Source organism: Phyllobates terribilis, unplaced genomic scaffold, assembly GCF_046119375.1.
Source record: "Phyllobates terribilis strain yellow unplaced genomic scaffold, ASM4611937v1 Scaffold_782__1_contigs__length_678473, whole genome shotgun sequence".
In the NCBI taxonomy this organism is placed as follows: Eukaryota; Metazoa; Chordata; class Amphibia; order Anura; family Dendrobatidae; genus Phyllobates; species Phyllobates terribilis.
The window spans coordinates 181,982-197,240 of NW_027363542.1; the positions used below are offsets into that span (position 1 = coordinate 181,982).

At 43.9% G+C, this 15,259-nt stretch overlaps 8 non-coding genes across 8 annotated transcripts; all 8 read right to left on the reverse strand.

The window, feature by feature from the left end:
• Window positions 1-455: 455 nt before the first annotated feature.
• On the reverse strand, window positions 456-646 carry LOC141240034 (U2 spliceosomal RNA). Its single transcript, XR_012305354.1, has one exon. It is a non-coding gene; the product is annotated as a U2 spliceosomal RNA (small nuclear RNA).
• A 1,115-nt stretch (window positions 647-1,761) lies between these two features.
• LOC141239983 (U2 spliceosomal RNA) lies at window positions 1,762-1,952 on the reverse strand. Its single transcript, XR_012305305.1, has one exon. It is a non-coding gene; the product is annotated as a U2 spliceosomal RNA (small nuclear RNA).
• A 1,115-nt stretch (window positions 1,953-3,067) lies between these two features.
• Window positions 3,068-3,264, reverse strand: LOC141240058 (U2 spliceosomal RNA). The gene has a single exon (XR_012305375.1). It is a non-coding gene; the product is annotated as a U2 spliceosomal RNA (small nuclear RNA).
• A 6,147-nt stretch (window positions 3,265-9,411) lies between these two features.
• LOC141239984 (U2 spliceosomal RNA) lies at window positions 9,412-9,602 on the reverse strand. The gene has a single exon (XR_012305306.1). It is a non-coding gene; the product is annotated as a U2 spliceosomal RNA (small nuclear RNA).
• A 1,112-nt stretch (window positions 9,603-10,714) lies between these two features.
• LOC141239986 (U2 spliceosomal RNA) lies at window positions 10,715-10,905 on the reverse strand. Its single transcript, XR_012305307.1, has one exon. It is a non-coding gene; the product is annotated as a U2 spliceosomal RNA (small nuclear RNA).
• A 1,118-nt stretch (window positions 10,906-12,023) lies between these two features.
• LOC141239988 (U2 spliceosomal RNA) lies at window positions 12,024-12,214 on the reverse strand. Its single transcript, XR_012305309.1, has one exon. It is a non-coding gene; the product is annotated as a U2 spliceosomal RNA (small nuclear RNA).
• Window positions 12,215-13,329: 1,115 nt separating this feature from the next.
• LOC141240026 (U2 spliceosomal RNA) lies at window positions 13,330-13,520 on the reverse strand. The gene has a single exon (XR_012305346.1). It is a non-coding gene; the product is annotated as a U2 spliceosomal RNA (small nuclear RNA).
• A 1,115-nt stretch (window positions 13,521-14,635) lies between these two features.
• On the reverse strand, window positions 14,636-14,826 carry LOC141240025 (U2 spliceosomal RNA). Its single transcript, XR_012305345.1, has one exon. It is a non-coding gene; the product is annotated as a U2 spliceosomal RNA (small nuclear RNA).
• Between the last annotated feature and the right edge of the window lie 433 nt (window positions 14,827-15,259).

Below are 15,259 nucleotides of genomic sequence, written 5' to 3' on the forward strand. Positions count from 1 at the left end.
AATTTTAAGCGCAGCAGAGTAACCAGCGCACATACCTGTTAGCTCAGGTGAGTTTAAAAGGCTGCTGTTGATAACAAGGGCATTTGCTAAATAGATGGTGTGTGTGCAACAATATACTGAAAGGTCAATTATATTGTGCAGCTTATCTCACCACCTGTAGTTATTTAGGTGAAAGCTCCAAAATGCTTGCCTAATATGTCTGTTTATCCAAAAGGAAGTAAAAAGGGAGAGCTAGAAAGATAGCATTGCATCACATTACATGGCAATGCAATGCACAGTTGCTGAAGTTGAACCAAAATGAGCTTGTAATCTGGCTTCTGCAACTTTGAACATGAAAAATCCAATGAGGAGAAGAAAAGCAAAGCCAAAGAGTCCATCCCCAAATCCGACAAACAAGCAAAATGAACAAAAAACATTGAATTCAATTCTTTCTGATTTTAGAAACTGCATTAAAGAAGGGGTGCACCGGTCCTGGAGATACTGCAATACCAGGTCAATGCGTGGAGTGGACAGAGCAAGCTCTTTTTCCATCTCCCTGTTCTAAAAATCTATTTAATATATGGTCACCAGATAGGGGACGTATCAGATATTAAACTGATAAGAACAGATACTACACTTGATCTTAGCCAAAAGGCCGAGAAGCGATAACCAGAATTGGTTTCAAACTACGGAGCCACCCAAGGATCCTGAAAAGTCCATTTGTGGAGATGAGCTCCTGGACTCCCGTTAAGAAGACATGTTGTCAACCTCTAGATCCCTTACATGCCTGCACTTTTCGGCTTGCTGCTGCTGCAATCCACGCGTTTTAGATCTGCATAACTCCACCTCTTTAAACACAGCACCTTCACCCCCTGCTGTTCCCACCCGCCTCAACACCGTTGGAAGGGAGGAGAACCAATTAAGGCGGGGGGTGGGGTGGAACGAGCAGCTGTCTACCCTTAGCAGGAGGGCTCCTGATTACATACCTCTCCTGCTGCTGCTGCTGCTGGCTGTCCAGCAGCAGACTGAAGGTGGCTGCTGCTGTGCACAGGTATATAAAGGCTCAGAGCCTATTATGACACGCGCAGCCAGCGTTCCATTGCCACATTCCATCTACTGCAGGCAGGATACCTGGCTGGCTGAATGTCGCTGAGAAGCTCACAGAGACCGCCATAAGCAACAGTTTAACAGAATGCCACAGACTAATCAACCAAACTTTTTGGGTTGGGTTCTCTTTTATAGTCTGCAGGCATTAAATGAAAGAAGTCAGTGTTCCAGCAGAAGGAGACAACGTTTCAGAAAAGGCATTGTAGCAAACCAAAAAAGAAATTTTAAGCGCAGCAGAGTAACCAGCGCACATACCTGTTAGCTCAGGTGAGTTTAAAAGGCTGCTGTTGATAACAAGGGCATTTGCTAAATAGATGGTGTGTGTGCAACAATATACTGAAAGGTCAATTATATTGTGCAGCTTATCTCACCACCTGTAGTTATTTAGGTGAAAGCTCCAAAATGCTTGCCTAATATGTCTGTTTATCCAAAAGGAAGTAAAAAGGGAGAGCTAGAAAGATAGCATTGCATCAAATTACATGGCAATGCAATGCACAGTTGCTGAAGTTGAACCAAAATGAGCTTGTAATCTGGCTTCTGCAACTTTGAACATGAAAAATCCAATGAGGAGAAGAAAAGCAAAGCCAAAGAGTCCATCCCCAAATCCGACAAACAAGCAAAATGAACAAAAAACATTGAATTCAATTCTTTCTGATTTTAGAAACTGCATTAAAGAAGGGGTGCACCGGTCCTGGAGATACTGCAATACCAGGTCAATGCGTGGAGTGGACAGAGCAAGCTCTTTTTCCATCTCCCTGTTCTAAAAATCCATTTAATATATGGTCCCCAGATAGGGGACGTATCAGATATTAAACTGATAAGAACAGATACTACACTTGATCTTAGCCAAAAGGCCGAGAAGCGATAACCAGAATTGGTTTCAAACTACGGAGCCACCCAAGGATCCTGAAAAGTCCATTTGTGGAGATGAGCTCCTGGACTCCCGTTAAGAAGACATGTTGTCAACCTCTAGATCCCTTACATGCCTGCACTTTTCGGCTTGCTGCTGCTGCAATCCACGCGTTTTAGATCTGCATAACTCCACCTCTTTAAACACAGCACCTTCACCCCCTGCTGTTCCCACCCGCCTCAACACCGTTGGAAGGGAGGAGAACCAATTAAGGCGGGGGGTGGGGTGGAACGAGCAGCTGTCTACCCTTAGCAGGAGGGCTCCTGATTACATACCTCTCCTGCTGCTGCTGCTGCTGGCTGTCCAGCAGCAGACTGAAGGTGGCTGCTGCTGTGCACAGGTATATAAAGGCTCAGAGCCTATTATGACACGCGCAGCCAGCGTTCCATTGCCACATTCCATCTACTGCAGGCAGGATACCTGGCTGGCTGAATGTCGCTGAGAAGCTCACAGAGACCGCCATAAGCAACAGTTTAACAGAATGCCACAGACTAATCAACCAAACTTTTTGGGTTGGGTTCTCTTTTATAGTCTGCAGGCATTAAATGAAAGAAGTCAGTGTTCCAGCAGAAGGAGACAACGTTTCAGAAAAGGCATTGTAGCAAACCAAAAAAGAAATTTTAAGCGCAGCAGAGTAACCAGCGCACATACCTGTTAGCTCAGGTGAGTTTAAAAGGCTGCTGTTGATAACAAGGGCATTTGCTAAATAGATGGTGTGTGTGCAACAATATACTGAAAGGTCAATTATATTGTGCAGCTTATCTCACCACCTGTAGTTATTTAGGTGAAAGCTCCAAAATGCTTGCCTAATATGTCTGTTTATCCAAAAGGAAGTAAAAAGGGAGAGCTAGAAAGATAGCATTGCATCACATTACATGGCAATGCAATGCACAGTTGCTGAAGTTGAACCAAAATGAGCTTGTAATCTGGCTTCTGCAACTTTGAACATGAAAAATCCAATGAGGAGAAGAAAAGCAAAGCCAAAGAGTCCATCCCCAAATCCGACAAACAAGCAAAATGAACAAAAAACATTGAATTCAATTCTTTCTGATTTTAGAAACTGCATTAAAGAAGGGGTGCACCGGTCCTGGAGATACTGCAATACCAGGTCAATGCGTGGAGTGGACAGAGCAAGCTCTTTTTCCATCTCCCTGTTCTAAAAATCCATTTAATATATGGTCCCCAGATAGGGGACGTATCAGATATTAAACTGATAAGAACAGATTTTTTTTTTTTTTTTTTTTTTTTTTCTCCTCAGACGAGGAAATTCCACAGTCTATGGAAACCAGACAAAGGAAAATTCCATCAAAACAGCTGCGTCAAATCCAATACGCAATTTGCTGTCCCCATCATCATCGGAAATATTTATTTCATATTTCAAAACAACAATAACAAAAATCAAGAGGTACTAACAATATATCTCCACTTTTTAACTTTCCATATTCCCTCCGCATCCACTTCCCCTCTCCTCTTTTTGTCCCATAGGAAACACACATACATCTTCCCCAAAATCACCTTCACACTATCCTTTACAGCAATTTCCTTCCTTTTAAACACATATACATTCCTCACATCCCATAACACTTCCTTTATACATGCAAGCATCAACCACAAGACTCTTTCCTTCGTCCCATCACATATTCCCAAACCAAACATAAACAACTCAAAAGACAACAAATTCACACCACACAATTCTTTACACAAAGGCCCCATTCTCCCAATCACATCTCTAGCATACTGGCAATTCCAAAAAACATGCAACACACTTTCCCTTCCACCACAGCCATTTCTTGGACACATTTCACTTCTCACCAAACCTCTATTCCTCTGAAACTCTCTCACAGGTAATACTCCATGTAAAGACTGCCACACAACTTCACTCTGTTTGTTGGTCATACCACTCATCCGCACTTTCTTCCAAACCTTCTGCACATCACCACCCCTAACCATATTTATTCCACATTCTACATTCAATCATCCTATACACAGCCTTCTTATTCTCCAGCAATCTCACATCTGCATCACACAGTTCATACCTCACCAAAAACTTATAAACCCACACATACCATACAGGCACCTCAAAAGCAATCGGACATCGCAAATCCCTTTCTTGCCACTTTAAACGAAACAAATACGCTCCAAATAAATACCTACACATAGATGAAAACTTTCCATCCGCCCTAATCACTTTCAAAACAAACACAACGATATTCACACCAAAAAACACGTCCAAATTCGGAAAACCCAAACCACCTTTTTCCACTCTTTTAACCAAAATTTCTCTCCTAGCTCTCTCCATTTTCGAGTTCCACAAAAAAACAAATAAAATTCTATTCAAGCTTCTCATACACATATATCCTGGTGGAAATACTACCGCAATATATAAAAATATTGGCAACACCACACTCTTAACAATTAAAATCTTCCCAAAAAAGGATAAACTCCTCAATTTCCAAAAATTCAACTTCTGCTCAACTTTTCCTTTCGCATCATCCCAACTTTCTTTCCCATCCAAACTCTCTGAAAACTTCACACCCAAAACTTTAATAGGTCCATTCACTACATTCACACCTACATCCCTACTTAAACTTCCGCCTCCAAAACCCTTACACTCACTCTTTTCCCAATTCACTTTAAACGCAGATGCACCACAAAAAATAGACACTAACAACTTCACCCGCCTCACCGAACATTCAGAATCACATAATACACACACGTCATCCATATAACCACTCACCTTCCATTCTTTTCCTCCACCTCCCGGCACTTGCACACCACGAATTACCTTATCTTTCCTCAGCATACACAACAATGGCTCAATTGCACAAATAAATGCTACAGGGGACAAAGGACACCCCTGTCGCACACCCGAAAACACATTCACTTTCCTACCCACATACCCATTCATTAAAACACAGCTATAAACACCCGCATACAAACTTCTCACTCGCCCAACAAAATCAGCCGGAAAACCCATTTTTAACAACACTCTGAACAAAAAACCATGCGACAACCTATCATAAGCCTTTTCAAAATCCAAACTTAACAAAAATACACTCTTCTTACGACCCATGCAATCCCATAGACAATCTCTTAACATACACACACACTCGTGAATCCGCCTCCCAGGTACCGCACAACACTGCTCATCCCCAATCACACTCTCTATCACATCACGCATCCTATTAGCCATAAGTTTTGCATAGATTTTATAATCACAATTAAGTAACGTTATTGGCCTCCAATTCCTCAGACTTTTCAAATCCCCTTTCTTAGGAATTAACACAACCATACCTGCACGCATACTCTCAGCCACCTCCATGTTTCCCCACATATACTTACATACATCCACAAAGTCCTTACCAATCACACCCCACATCACACGATAAAATTCTACTGGGAGGCCATCCTCCCCCGGCGTCTTATTCAAAGCCATACTACACATAACCTTCCATACCTCATCACCAGTCACCTCACCCATCACTCTCTCTCTTTCTGCTTCACTCAACTTACTCTCTAACACACTCAAAACATCATTCTCCAAACATTCATCCCTCTGTTTCACTGCATACAGATCCTCATAAAACTTAGCCACCTCTTCACACATATCCTCTCCACTCACCTCACTTCCATCTGCTCCATACACCACGCTCATACTCTGTTTCTTTCCAAAAACTTTTTTAAAGAAAAACCGAGAACATTTCTCATCCTGCTCCATCTTATCAATCTTTGCCCTAAACACTATGCTTCTCCCTCTCTCCAACAAAAACTCACTAATCTCCTTTTTTACCTCTAAAATATCCTCCTCCACCTCAACTCCTCCTTCCCTTAACTTATACAAAACGCTCAACCGCGCGTTCAGTTTAACAAAACTCTCTCTTTTAATTGCTGCATACTTGTATCCTAAATTTTTAAAGAACATTTTTGTTTGTTTCTTCACCCAGTCCCACCACTCACAAACATTCCCAAACTCATTTTTATGCTTACACCATTCTTCATACCGCCTTTCAGACTCCTTTCTCACATCTTCATTCTCTAACAGTTTAACATTTAACTTCCACAATCCTCTCCCAAACACTCCATCAACTTTTATATCCAACTCACACAACATACACACATGATCTGAAAAAAGAACGTTTTCCTGCCTATAATTAACAGAAACCATATTTTTAGAAATAAAACAATAATCCAATCTGGATTGTACCCTACCACTCTCAGAAAAGAAAGTGTTCAACAAAGGATTCATGTTACACACGCGCTGCATATCACACAACCCAAAATCATTCACTAACTCCAATAATGCTTTCCCAGACACATCCACATTCACTCTCCCCACATCACAGTTCATATCACCCACAATTACCACAGGTATTCTTCCTGGAACAAAAAGCTTAATTTTTTCAAATAAATTTTTGCGCTCATTTTTTTCAACTGGCGCATAAACATTAATAACACAAAACTTTACATTCTTGTATACAAAATTAGCAAGGATACATCTCCCCACCTCAATAACCAAATAATCACTCAAAACAACCTCCCTTCCTTTAACCAAAATACCCACACCATCATTCTTATTACATGCACTCCCCGACCACACAGACGCTCCATAAGACCATTCATCCCCTTTCACACCATCCACTACCCCACATTCTTGTAAACAAAAAATAGATGCATTTTGCATAGCTAAAAACTCAAAAATAGCAGCTCTTCTTACTTTACTTTTAAACACTCTTACGTTTTGGGACACTATGGTAAATCCCATAATACTTCTACTCCTTCACCAATTACACAAAGAAATAGCCTTTGGCCTAAACCAAAGCTCACAAGAGGACAAAAAGAAAAAACATTTACAATATTATATGGTGACACTATCCAGCACCACCACTATCCTCCTCCGCCATCAGAACAGAACAGCTGGTTTCCGACCCGCTGGCTTCACCAGCCACACTCCTCATTCTGGCAGTTCTGATCTTCCTCTGAGGCTCACTAAAATCTGCATCATCACTGCCCCCACCATCCTCCCTACGACTCTTCTTTGCACCCCTATCATCCTCCGAAGAAAAATGTTCAATGTTTTCAGGACCCGAAGGGTGTTCAGGACTGTCGGGTTCCGAGATTTGCACTTCACATCCTGTTGCGTCCATTGCCTCTCCAAAAGTCATCATCTCAGGCAGCTCTGCTTCCACCACTTTCCTAGATATTCTTGCAGACACTGCCTTTTTCTCCACCTTTGCCACTTCCCTCCAGAACTCCTTTTCTTCCCTCCGCTTCTTCCTCATTTCTTCAGCAGAAGAAGAACATGGTCTCAGGGACACCTCCTCTGGCGCCGTAGAGGGAGAGGCTCTACCAGTTTCCCGCCTCCTTCCCTCTCTCTCCTCCCTCTCCAATCTTTCCAGCACTTTCAGTGCGCTTGCCATCTGCCTCCTCTCCAGCTCCTCCTCCTTCTGTTCTTTATCAGAACGTCTAGGTGCACTCATAGGACAGTCCTTATACATGTGATCACTACTCCCACAGACATCACAGGACTTGGCCTCTGGACACTGGTTGGCCATATGCCCCTCCTTTCTGCAATTTCGGCAGCACTGCCCTTTAAGGCATGTTACCATGGTATGTCCGAAAGAAAAGCATCTACGGCAAAACATGGGCTGGCCTGGGTAAAAGAGGAAACCTCTATGGCCTGCAACGGAAAAATTTGATGGAGGGTGTCTAAAGCCCCCCACACTGTCAGGATCCCTTTTCAATTTCACACGGAATTTATACTGACAGTTAAAGATTCCTAGACAATTGACTTGCTTCACTCCCTTCCGCACATATTCACAGTAGCGAGAGAGGAAGCACTCCAGCAGCTCAGGGTCTGTAAAAGGGTTATAGACAGTCACAGTCACCTCCTTTTCTTGCAGACCAAACAAAGGTTCCCATCTAACTCCATCCAAGCAGGGGTCACTAGAGTGACCACGGAGCCATTCAAAGACATTAAGGCAAACATCCTGGTCCATAAAGGTAACGTCATAATTACCTTGACGTGAAAATTCGTTGACACTGAAGATCTCAGAACGTCTTGCTCCAGCTTTGCCTTCAACGATGTCTTGGACAATGAAAACCACGTTGTTCTTGTTCTGGTCAGATGGATCCACGGACAAACGGATGGTGTTCTTCACAAAAGACATCTTGGATTCTGTCGGTATGGAATACCACAGGAAAAAGCAGAAAATCCTCCACAAAAGGGTCCGGATTCCTCCAGGAGACTCGCACCAATCAAGGTACAGTCATACGATCTTAGCCAAAAGGCCGAGAAGCGATAACCAGAATTGGTTTCAAACTACGGAGCCACCCAAGGATCCTGAAAAGTCCATTTGTGGAGATGAGCTCCTGGACTCCCGTTAAGAAGACATGTTGTCAACCTCTAGATCCCTTACATGCCTGCACTTTTCGGCTTGCTGCTGCTGCAATCCACGCGTTTTAGATCTGCATAACTCCACCTCTTTAAACACAGCACCTTCACCCCCTGCTGTTCCCACCCGCCTCAACACCGTTCGAAGGGAGGAGAACCAATTAAGGCGGGGGGTGGGGTGGAACGAGCAGCTGTCTACCCTTAGCAGGAGGGCTCCTGATTACATACCTCTCCTGCTGCTGCTGCTGCTGGCTGTCCAGCAGCAGACTGAAGGTGGCTGCTGCTGTGCACAGGTATATAAAGGCTCAGAGCCTATTATGACACGCGCAGCCAGCGTTCCATTGCCACATTCCATCTACTGCAGGCAGGATACCTGGCTGGCTGAATGTCGCTGAGAAGCTCACAGAGACCGCCATAAGCAACAGTTTAACAGAATGCCACAGACTAATCAACCAAACTTTTTGGGTTGGGTTCTCTTTTATAGTCTGCAGGCATTAAATGAAAGAAGTCAGTGTTCCAGCAGAAGGAGACAACGTTTCAGAAAAGGCATTGTAGCAAACCAAAAAAGAAATTTTAAGCGCAGCAGAGTAACCAGCGCACATACCTGTTAGCTCAGGTGAGTTTAAAAGGCTGCTGTTGATAACAAGGGCATTTGCTAAATAGATGGTGTGTGTGCAACAATATACTGAAAGGTCAATTATATTGTGCAGCTTATCTCACCACCTGTAGTTATTTAGGTGAAAGCTCCAAAATGCTTGCCTAATATGTCTGTTTATCCAAAAGGAAGTAAAAAGGGAGAGCTAGAAAGATAGCATTGCATCACATTACATGGCAATGCAATGCACAGTTGCTGAAGTTGAACCAAAATGAGCTTGTAATCTGGCTTCTGCAACTTTGAACATGAAAAATCCAATGAGGAGAAGAAAAGCAAAGCCAAAGAGTCCATCCCCAAATCCGACAAACAAGCAAAATGAACAAAAAACATTGAATTCAATTCTTTCTGATTTTAGAAACTGCATTAAAGAAGGGGTGCACCGGTCCTGGAGATACTGCAATACCAGGTCAATGCGTGGAGTGGACAGAGCAAGCTCTTTTTCCATCTCCCTGTTCTAAAAATCCATTTAATATATGGTCCCCAGATAGGGGACGTATCAGATATTAAACTGATAAGAACAGATACTACACTTGATCTTAGCCAAAAGGCCGAGAAGCGATAACCAGAATTGGTTTCAAACTACGGAGCCACCCAAGGATCCTGAAAAGTCCATTTGTGGAGATGAGCTCCTGGACTCCCGTTAAGAAGACATGTTGTCAACCTCTAGATCCCTTACATGCCTGCACTTTTCGGCTTGCTGCTGCTGCAATCCACGCGTTTTAGATCTGCATAACTCCACCTCTTTAAACACAGCACCTTCACCCCCTGCTGTTCCCACCCGCCTCAACACCGTTGGAAGGGAGGAGAACCAATTAAGGCGGGGGGTGGGGTGGAACGAGCAGCTGTCTACCCTTAGCAGGAGGGCTCCTGATTACATACCTCTCCTGCTGCTGCTGCTGGCTGTCCAGCAGCAGACTGAAGGTGGCTGCTGCTGTGCACAGGTATATAAAGGCTCAGAGCCTATTATGACACGCGCAGCCAGCGTTCCATTGCCACATTCCATCTACTGCAGGCAGGATACCTGGCTGGCTGAATGTCGCTGAGAAGCTCACAGAGACCGCCATAAGCAACAGTTTAACAGAATGCCACAGACTAATCAACCAAACTTTTTGGGTTGGGTTCTCTTTTATAGTCTGCAGGCATTAAATGAAAGAAGTCAGTGTTCCAGCAGAAGGAGACAACGTTTCAGAAAAGGCATTGTAGCAAACCAAAAAAGAAATTTTAAGCGCAGCAGAGTAACCAGCGCACATACCTGTTAGCTCAGGTGAGTTTAAAAGGCTGCTGTTGATAACAAGGGCATTTGCTAAATAGATGGTGTGTGTGCAACAATATACTGAAAGGTCAATTATATTGTGCAGCTTATCTCACCACCTGTAGTTATTTAGGTGAAAGCTCCAAAATGCTTGCCTAATATGTCTGTTTATCCAAAAGGAAGTAAAAAGGGAGAGCTAGAAAGATAGCATTGCATCACATTACATGGCAATGCAATGCACAGTTGCTGAAGTTGAACCAAAATGAGCTTGTAATCTGGCTTCTGCAACTTTGAACATGAAAAATCCAATGAGGAGAAGAAAAGCAAAGCCAAAGAGTCCATCCCCAAATCCGACAAACAAGCAAAATGAACAAAAAACATTGAATTCAATTCTTTCTGATTTTAGAAACTGCATTAAAGAAGGGGTGCACCGGTCCTGGAGATACTGCAATACCAGGTCAATGCGTGGAGTGGACAGAGCAAGCTCTTTTTCCATCTCCCTGTTCTAAAAATCCATTTAATATATGGTCCCCAGATAGGGGACGTATCAGATATTAAACTGATAAGAACAGATACTACACTTGATCTTAGCCAAAAGGCCGAGAAGCGATAACCAGAATTGGTTTCAAACTACGGAGCCACCCAAGGATCCTGAAAAGTCCATTTGTGGAGATGAGCTCCTGGACTCCCGTTAAGAAGACATGTTGTCAACCTCTAGATCCCTTACATGCCTGCACTTTTCGGCTTGCTGCTGCTGCAATCCACGCGTTTTAGATCTGCATAACTCCACCTCTTTAAACACAGCACCTTCACCCCCTGCTGTTCCCACCCGCCTCAACACCGTTGGAAGGGAGGAGAACCAATTAAGGCGGGGGGTGGGGTGGAACGAGCAGCTGTCTACCCTTAGCAGGAGGGCTCCTGATTACATACCTCTCCTGCTGCTGCTGCTGCTGGCTGTCCAGCAGCAGACTGAAGGTGGTGGCTGCTGCTGTGCACAGGTATATAAAGGCTCAGAGCCTATTATGACACGCGCAGCCAGCGTTCCATTGCCACATTCCATCTACTGCAGGCAGGATACCTGGCTGGCTGAATGTCGCTGAGAAGCTCACAGAGACCGCCATAAGCAACAGTTTAACAGAATGCCACAGACTAATCAACCAAACTTTTTGGGTTGGGTTCTCTTTTATAGTCTGCAGGCATTAAATGAAAGAAGTCAGTGTTCCAGCAGAAGGAGACAACGTTTCAGAAAAGGCATTGTAGCAAACCAAAAAAGAAATTTTAAGCGCAGCAGAGTAACCAGCGCACATACCTGTTAGCTCAGGTGAGTTTAAAAGGCTGCTGTTGATAACAAGGGCATTTGCTAAATAGATGGTGTGTGTGCAACAATATACTGAAAGGTCAATTATATTGTGCAGCTTATCTCACCACCTGTAGTTATTTAGGTGAAAGCTCCAAAATGCTTGCCTAATATGTCTGTTTATCCAAAAGGAAGTAAAAAGGGAGAGCTAGAAAGATAGCATTGCATCACATTACATGGCAATGCAATGCACAGTTGCTGAAGTTGAACCAAAATGAGCTTGTAATCTGGCTTCTGCAACTTTGAACATGAAAAATCCAATGAGGAGAAGAAAAGCAAAGCCAAAGAGTCCATCCCCAAATCCGACAAACAAGCAAAATGAACAAAAAACATTGAATTCAATTCTTTCTGATTTTAGAAACTGCATTAAAGAAGGGGTGCACCGGTCCTGGAGATACTGCAATACCAGGTCAATGCGTGGAGTGGACAGAGCAAGCTCTTTTTCCATCTCCCTGTTCTAAAAATCCATTTAATATATGGTCCCCAGATAGGGGACGTATCAGATATTAAACTGATAAGAACAGATACTACACTTGATCTTAGCCAAAAGGCCGAGAAGCGATAACCAGAATTGGTTTCAAACTACGGAGCCACCCAAGGATCCTGAAAAGTCCATTTGTGGAGATGAGCTCCTGGACTCCCGTTAAGAAGACATGTTGTCAACCTCTAGATCCCTTACATGCCTGCACTTTTCGGCTTGCTGCTGCTGCAATCCACGCGTTTTAGATCTGCATAACTCCACCTCTTTAAACACAGCACCTTCACCCCCTGCTGTTCCCACCCGCCTCAACACCGTTGGAAGGGAGGAGAACCAATTAAGGCGGGGGGTGGGGTGGAACGAGCAGCTGTCTACCCTTAGCAGGAGGGCTCCTGATTACATACCTCTCCTGCTGCTGCTGCTGCTGGCTGTCCAGCAGCAGACTGAAGGTGGCTGCTGCTGTGCACAGGTATATAAAGGCTCAGAGCCTATTATGACACGCGCAGCCAGCGTTCCATTGCCACATTCCATCTACTGCAGGCAGGATACCTGGCTGGCTGAATGTCGCTGAGAAGCTCACAGAGACCGCCATAAGCAACAGTTTAACAGAATGCCACAGACTAATCAACCAAACTTTTTGGGTTGGGTTCTCTTTTATAGTCTGCAGGCATTAAATGAAAGAAGTCAGTGTTCCAGCAGAAGGAGACAACGTTTCAGAAAAGGCATTGTAGCAAACCAAAAAAGAAATTTTAAGCGCAGCAGAGTAACCAGCGCACATACCTGTTAGCTCAGGTGAGTTTAAAAGGCTGCTGTTGATAACAAGGGCATTTGCTAAATAGATGGTGTGTGTGCAACAATATACTGAAAGGTCAATTATATTGTGCAGCTTATCTCACCACCTGTAGTTATTTAGGTGAAAGCTCCAAAATGCTTGCCTAATATGTCTGTTTATCCAAAAGGAAGTAAAAAGGGAGAGCTAGAAAGATAGCATTGCATCACATTACATGGCAATGCAATGCACAGTTGCTGAAGTTGAACCAAAATGAGCTTGTAATCTGGCTTCTGCAACTTTGAACATGAAAAATCCAATGAGGAGAAGAAAAGCAAAGCCAAAGAGTCCATCCCCAAATCCGACAAACAAGCAAAATGAACAAAAAACATTGAATTCAATTCTTTCTGATTTTAGAAACTGCATTAAAGAAGGGGTGCACCGGTCCTGGAGATACTGCAATACCAGGTCAATGCGTGGAGTGGACAGAGCAAGCTCTTTTTCCATCTCCCTGTTCTAAAAATCCATTTAATATATGGTCCCCAGATAGGGGACGCATCAGATATTAAACTGATAAGAACAGATACTACACTTGATCTTAGCCAAAAGGCCGAGAAGCGATAACCAGAATTGGTTTCAAACTACGGAGCCACCCAAGGATCCTGAAAAGTCCATTTGTGGAGATGAGCTCCTGGACTCCCGTTAAGAAGACATGTTGTCAACCTCTAGATCCCTTACATGCCTGCACTTTTCGGCTTGCTGCTGCTGCAATCCACGCGTTTTAGATCTGCATAACTCCACCTCTTTAAACACAGCACCTTCACCCCCTGCTGTTCCCACCCGCCTCAACACCGTTGGAAGGGAGGAGAACCAATTAAGGCGGGGGGTGGGGTGGAACGAGCAGCTGTCTACCCTTAGCAGGAGGGCTCCTGATTACATACCTCTCCTGCTGCTGCTGCTGCTGGCTGTCCAGCAGCAGACTGAAGGTGGCTGCTGCTGTGCACAGGTATATAAAGGCTCAGAGCCTATTATGACACGCGCAGCCAGCGTTCCATTGCCACATTCCATCTACTGCAGGCAGGATACCTGGCTGGCTGAATGTCGCTGAGAAGCTCACAGAGACCGCCATAAGCAACAGTTTAACAGAATGCCACAGACTAATCAACCAAACTTTTTGGGTTGGGTTCTCTTTTATAGTCTGCAGGCATTAAATGAAAGAAGTCAGTGTTCCAGCAGAAGGAGACAACGTTTCAGAAAAGGCATTGTAGCAAACCAAAAAAGAAATTTTAAGCGCAGCAGAGTAACCAGCGCACATACCTGTTAGCTCAGGTGAGTTTAAAAGGCTGCTGTTGATAACAAGGGCATTTGCTAAATAGATGGTGTGTGTGCAACAATATACTGAAAGGTCAATTATATTGTGCAGCTTATCTCACCACCTGTAGTTATTTAGGTGAAAGCTCCAAAATGCTTGCCTAATATGTCTGTTTATCCAAAAGGAAGTAAAAAGGGAGAGCTAGAAAGATAGCATTGCATCACATTACATGGCAATGCAATGCACAGTTGCTGAAGTTGAACCAAAATGAGCTTGTAATCTGGCTTCTGCAACTTTGAACATGAAAAATCCAATGAGGAGAAGAAAAGCAAAGCCAAAGAGTCCATCCCCAAATCCGACAAACAAGCAAAATGAACAAAAAACATTGAATTCAATTCTTTCTGATTTTAGAAACTGCATTAAAGAAGGGGTGCACCGGTCCTGGAGATACTGCAATACCAGGTCAATGTGTGGAGTGGACAGAGCAAGCTCTTTTTCCATCTCCCTGTTCTAAAAATCCATTTAATATATGGTCCCCAGATAGGGGACGTATCAGATATTAAACTGATAAGAACAGATACTACACTTGATCTTAGCCAAAAGGCCGAGAAGCGATAACCAGAATTGGTTTCAAACTACGGAGCCACCCAAGGATCCTGAAAAGTCCATTTGTGGAGATGAGCTCCTGGACTCCCGTTAAGAAGACATGTTGTCAACCTCTAGATCCCTTACATGCCTGCACTTTTCGGCTTGCTGCTGCTGCAATCCACGCGTTTTAGATCTGCATAACTCCACCTCTTTAAACACAGCACCTTCACCCCCTGCTGTTCCCACCCGCCTCAACACCGTTGGAAGGGAGGAGAACCAATTAAGGCGGGGGGTGGGGTGGAACGAGCAGCTGTCTACCCTTAGCAGGAGGGCTCCTGATTACATACCTCTCCTGCTGCTGCTGCTGCTGGCTGTCCAGCAGCAGACTGAAGGTGGCTGCTGCTGTGCACAGGTATATAAAGGCTCAGAGCCTATTATGACACGCGCAGCCAGCGTTCCAT